General features: G+C 36.3%; 1 pseudogene; it reads right to left on the bottom strand.

Moving 5' to 3' along the window:
* Positions 1 to 3,193: 3,193 nt before the first annotated feature.
* LOC149790627 (uncharacterized) lies at positions 3,194 to 4,662 on the bottom strand (annotated as a pseudogene).
* Between the last annotated feature and the right edge of the window lie 1,776 nt (positions 4,663 to 6,438).

Genomic DNA, 6,438 nt, shown 5'->3' with positions numbered 1-6,438 from the left:
GGGATACTGAATGACCTGCACAATCTAGGTCTAAAAGGCCGTCTGCCCTCATTGACATCCAACTTCCTCTCAGACAGAGAATTCAATGTACGAATGGGCTCTACTCTCTCATATCTCCACGAGCAAGAGATGGGTGTGCCTCAGGGCAGTATGTTATCTGTGACACTTTTCAATATCAAAATTAATAACATCACCAAGTGTTTGACTCCTGGTGTGGATTGCTCGCTATATGTTGATGATTTTCTCATATGTTATCGATCAAAGCACATGCATACAATTGAAAGACAACTACAGCAAAATATAAACAAGATACAAAATTGGGTCAGTACGAACGGCTTCAAATTCTCGAAATCGAAAACGGTATGCATGCATTTCTGTCAGTTACGACGTCGCCACGATGAACCTAAACTCACGCTGGACGGAACACCTATTCCAGTTGCTGAGGAAACAATTTTTAGGTATACTCTTTGACAGAAAACTGATTTGTATTACTCACCTAAGGAACTTGAAAGCTAAATGCTTAAAAGCACTTAACCTACTTAAAGTAGTAGCGCACACTGACTGCGGTGCTGATAGAAAAGTCATCCTGAATTTATATAGGACGTTTTTAATCGCTCCAAACTGGATTATGGTTACGTTGTGTATTGTTCAGCCAGAAAGTCATATTTGTAAATGCTTGATCCAATTCATCATCAGGGAATAAGACTGGCTCTGGGAGCATTTAAAACATCTCCGTGTGAAAGCCTACTAGCTGAAGCGAACGAACCACCGTTATCGCATCGTAGAGAAATGCTTTCCGCACAGTATGCTCTCAAATTAAAATCAAACCTTCTCAATCCTGCTTTTTAGACTTTTTTTCAACCCAAATACAAAACCTTATACGAAAATAAACCAAACGCCATACCTTCCTTTAGCATTAGAATATCATCCAGCCTTGACAGTACCAAAATTGATCTTTCTAAAATTCTGAAAATGTCCATCTCCGAAACACCACCCTGGCTACTTAAACAACTAAAAATACTTTTTACGCTACATGGTGGAAAAAAATCTAAGACAAACCCTTCCGTCTTCTACAACTGTTATCAAGAACTCCTCACCGAATTTAAAATCTACACAAGAATTTATACCGACGGATCAAAGGATGAGGAAAAGGCTGATGCAGCCTTCGTTTGTGGAAATCACACAACGCAGGTTCTCTTACAAAATGGAGCATCATTTTTTTTTCAGCCGAAATTAGAGCAATAGACCTTGCTCTGCAATATATAGAAAACATACGTATTTTAAAAAGCATCATCTTCTCTGACTCACTATCAGTACTTCAGTCACTACACAATAGAAAACTGGAGAATCCATTAATGAAAAGCATACTCGTTTAAAATACCAAGCTGAGTGTCTCCCACAATATAATATATTGTTGGTTACCTAGCCATATTGGTATTAAAGGTAACGAACAAGCAGATCGCGCTGCTAAAATGGCCCTTACTCAAGAACCGTCTGTTTTTTAAATACTGTATGCTGATTTTAAACCTAGTGTCAGAAAGTCCTTATGTCAAATGTGGCAGGCATTATGGAATGATGCAGTGAATAACAAACTTCATGCAATTAAGCCAACTCTAGGAGAATGGACTCCTTCCTACAGAACCAAGCGTAGGGAGGAGATAGTCCTTGCAAGAATCCGAATTGGTCATACTTATCACCCACTCCCACATACTAAAAGATGAAGACCCACCAGAGTGCGTTTCTTGCAATGAACCATTCACTGTTAAGCACTTTATGATAGAGTGTTTTGACCTGCAACCTACGCGCGATCATTATTACAATGTGCATGACATGAAGGAACTTTTTGATACTATAAACATGACTCGTATTATAGAGTTCCTGAAAGCAGTAAACATTTACTCTAAGTTCTAAGTTGTATGCTATCACCTTGTGCAGTTTTATGCTATATATATATATATATATATATATATATATATATATATATATATATATATATATACACCGTCCCTTTTTTAATACCTTTTCATCATTCTTCATTAACATACACCATTTACATCCCCCGTTGATTGAGAAGCTTTATTTTTCACCGTTACCATCTTATCGTTTTAATTTCAACTATTTGTTGTTTTTATCGCTGATGGATATGAAACTTTTTATAATTTTTAAAAGATTATACATATAACATTTTATAAATCAGTCAACCAATCATAAAATGTTCTGACAGAATCACTGACAAACATTATGTGAAGATAACGTGTAATCCTGATACAGATTGGCTGTGATAAACGTGTTACAGTTGAACATTCCACCTTAAAGCCCCAATGCTGCCATTGCTTGTGAAAAGTAGTATATTCCAAATCATCTGAACACTACTGAATCTTGACATATATTGGTGCTAAACATCAGTGGTTTCCATTACAACCAGATAATAGTAATATTTCATCACCACATGTGTATAAATTATTCCGATAAATCTGTACATTTTCCATGTGTACAAATTAATCCAGTGTTGATTAACCAGATCCATGGGTCAACTGATTTCATTTGAAAAGAACTGATGATGTCGCCGTTGGAAACATTATAAGCAAATATCAGATGTCAGTTTGTCTGCAGCCAAGTTCAACCTACATAGTATTCCATTACACTAGTTGATCAGCAGTATTCACCGGATTTTTTATTTTTGTCTATAACGTATGCTTTTTCTTCTCGAGTACAGTTTAAATAAACAGGCTTGCCTCTGAATTCCATCTTGCATAAATTTGTGTGCCAAGTGTAATTATATAATAATTATATGTGACATTAAACCATGCTGGATAAACTGACACAGCGGAAATAACTGCCATAGAATGCTTTACGAATGTCACTCTCTAGTTGGTAGTGGATAACACGTTTAGCAATAAAAATGTCCTGTGAAGAGTTCACAAAATGTAAAGCACTTTTGATCAGAGTTTTCACATGTTCAGTTAGCTTTTTAATACTATAAAGCTCTCCCTTTTCACTAAATTGGAAAACGTTCTTGTCTGGTTGCTGCTGCCCAAGGACAACCCGTCTGAACTGGAGTTGGGTTTTCAAGGCGTTCCTCATCTCCGAATCTGATTTAATTGATTCCAAGTGCTGGTCAACAGTCTCTTGGACTTGCCACAGTCCATAATACAGCATGTTGTTGGTGAATTCTTCTCGACGTAAATACTCTTTATGTGCTTTGTTCTCTAAAACTTGTCTCATCCGTCTCAGGATTTTTTTTACGAGTCTGCCCTATTTCCTTTATTCTTGCCTTGTACTTCTCTCTCAACTGTCGCCCTTTACTTCTGGCAGTATTCAGACAGTCTTTCTGTCTCTGACAAATGGCTGAGCCATTTCCTGTTTTATTGAGGGCAAACATAATATGAGATTCATTACATAAAGTTGATGCAGCTGGACGAAATTGAGTGAGAGCATCCAAAAGAGCAAAAATTCTCTCTGGGAATTTGTTGTGCCTTGGCACTGACTTCGTTTCAGTCTGCATAGCTTCATGCACTATACTGTACTTTCCTCCCGGCAAATGATCACTAGCTGCTTTCTGCAAGAGTGAAAGCCATGATAAACATAACTGCTGAATAACAAGAGATGCTTGCTGATCAAATGAATCGACTTGCATCAATATATCTAACATTTCATCTCTATGCAACTGCTTTGGGAAAGGAACATCATTTCCATACATGAAATCAGTGGAGTTGTTTTTAACTCTTTCTAGAAAAGAGAATAAACATTGATAGAGGCTACTAACTTCCTGAAGAGAACAGTTGCTTTCTAGAGCTCTCCAAAATGGAGCAGTGATGAGTTTTGAGCAGAGTCCTAACGCTTTACACATCGACAGATACAAAGGTTCATGTACACAGTATGAAACAGCTTTATGAAGTAGATTTGCAGGAATACAAACTTTGTCAAAAATTTCTTCAATTAAATTGGATTAGTAAAACACAACTTCAGCATCATTGAAAAGAATGTTGAAGCGATTTCCCCTAAATGGGACCAAAAGTGATGATCTTTTCCGTTGAAGGTTGTCTTCGTTCTCATCCTTCTGGTTCAAAAATGTCTTAAAATCCATGTAACACCCACTTTTCTCGTCACCTTCTCTAGCCAGACATTTGGCTGATGTTCGTATTAACCGCACAGTTCCACTTTCATTACTCCTAGCATGTCACGCTGTCTCAGAATGTGATTCTGCACCCAAGGAACTAACTTTCACAAATGTTTCAAAATCTCTAATTACATGATCTGCTACCTCAGCAAAATTTACGAGAATATGTAATCCACAGTTAAAATTATTCATTCTTGAGTCCCAGTTGGAATAATACATCAACGGGAGAAGTTCTTGGCGGTAATCCTCAAGAAGTGCATGGAATTTCTTCTCAGTGGCCGCTCTGTCTGACATAGTGTTTTTGATTTTCACCAAATTTGTTTCCCACTGTTGTATTTTGTGGTCTCACTGATGTCACTGATTACATTTTTCAAAGTTTGTAAACATGTTTCTGAGGCTTTGTTGTGCATATTTCTAAGACCTAGTATCCACTCTTTCTCCTGGGAATCTCTTAATGCAAAAACTTCATTGCATTCTCCATGTATTTTCGTCTCGCCTGACATCAGACAGGTATTATTCTCTTCACTCAGGTTTTCACTCATATGTATATAAGAAATACTAGCCCTTTCATCTGCAATTGTTTCTTGTCGAAACAGAGGGCATCCTTGTGAAACCTTTGCCACACAGTCTAGCAACATATTTTAAAACATTATTCACATGATGAACACCAACACCCTCAGTCAGGTTCATCACACATAACTGTAAGTCAGCTGAAAAAGTATTGTTTTCTTTGTCAAAGGTAATAATTTCATCACAGTCACTATCTTTCAGCAGTGCGTCTGTGTATGATAAATCTAGTCTTAATCTATTGTTTTGCTCCAGCAAGTAATCTGTTTCCAAATTGTCGCTTTGTCCATGCACTTTCTCCTTTTCAAGCTGCATTTGTGCTTTTAATTCAATATTTTCTTTTTCATATGTTGACACTAATTTTGAAAGAGAGTTGCACTTTCTACGTAATGTCTTTACAGACGTCTGAAGCTGCTTGTTTTTTAATTTCAGTTTTTCATTTCTGTGGGGATCAATCTTAGCATGAGAGAATTTAAGTTTTAGCTTCAAAGAACTGTATTTTTATCTATTATTTTGTAACAATTTGTTTGTATTCCTTGATTGTCGTTTAAGTTTCCTTCCTTCTGTTTTGAAATGATATTTTTCTATTTCAAGTTTTGTAGTTTCTTTATTCTTTTCGTCAATGACTGCTTTCAAATCTACCAGGTTTTGGGAAAGAACTTTCTCCTTAGTTAAAGATTCCACATAGGTATAGATGTTATGCGTTGTCTGTATCTCACATTTCTCTTTGACGGAGAATATTTCCTGCAAAAACGGATACTTTTTCTCTCATCTTAATTTACTTCTCTTTTAAAAAAAACATATACATATTTTCTCAAATACGATTGTCCACAACCTAAAAACTCAGCCATGTCTGTAAGTGTGTACGTCTTACTCAGTAAGGTCTGGCTGTGTAACTCCTGTACAGATCCATTTGTGAATAAATGAGGAACCTCTTGAATACAAGATCCACTTTCCATGTTGATGTTTTGGATAAATTCTGCTGTTCTCTGACATTTGCCATTTTAACTTATTTGGTGTACAGTTTTGTAGAAAGGATGTCTCTTGTGCTTAACATTTGAGTTGCTATAGTTCGGTAAGTAACAACAGGTTGTAAAATGGGTTCTGAAACTTTTGCAACTTTTGAACTTACCTCCAGCACTTCACCTATCAGGAAACGAATAACAAAACTATATACAACATATATCTTGTTAATGTTAATAATAATTAGAAGTCATTTTAACTTAATGTCAGTATCAGCGATTGTATACTATGCTGCAATCAAAATCAAAATTACAAAGTTGTGTCTCGAGTATTAATGAATTTGTGTTATGCTTTCTCTACCATTTTATGATCGCATTTAAAATTAAGCATAACAGTTGCAACCAGGGTTGAAAAAAATCAATGGCAAGTACAATTCTAGTAAAGTCATGTTAATACGAGTCAGTAGTATCTAATGGGAGTTGTCTGACAGTGCAATTGATTGTATAACTTAATACTGAGGACCACTCTAGTGGCCTAGTGGTTAGAGTGTCCGCCTCGTATGTGAGGAGTCCTGGGTTTGAACACTGGCCAAGTCATACCAAAGACTTATAACTATAAACTGCCACACTGCAGACATCGTAGCGATATGCCTTTACAAATTTTTAAAAGCTACATTCAAATTCCAAATCACACACACTCATAATGTCTTGGGTAAAACTGATGTTTCTTGTAAACAAATTTACCATTCAGTGTCCATGCAGATTATCTATAATGGTAAGAACACGGAC

The sequence above is a fragment of the Sinohyriopsis cumingii genome, chromosome 10, assembly GCF_028554795.1.
Source record: "Sinohyriopsis cumingii isolate HCF-2022 chromosome 10, ASM2855479v2, whole genome shotgun sequence".
Taxonomy (NCBI): Eukaryota; Metazoa; Mollusca; class Bivalvia; order Unionida; family Unionidae; genus Sinohyriopsis; species Sinohyriopsis cumingii.
This window is presented reverse-complemented; position numbering and strand designations above follow the sequence as displayed.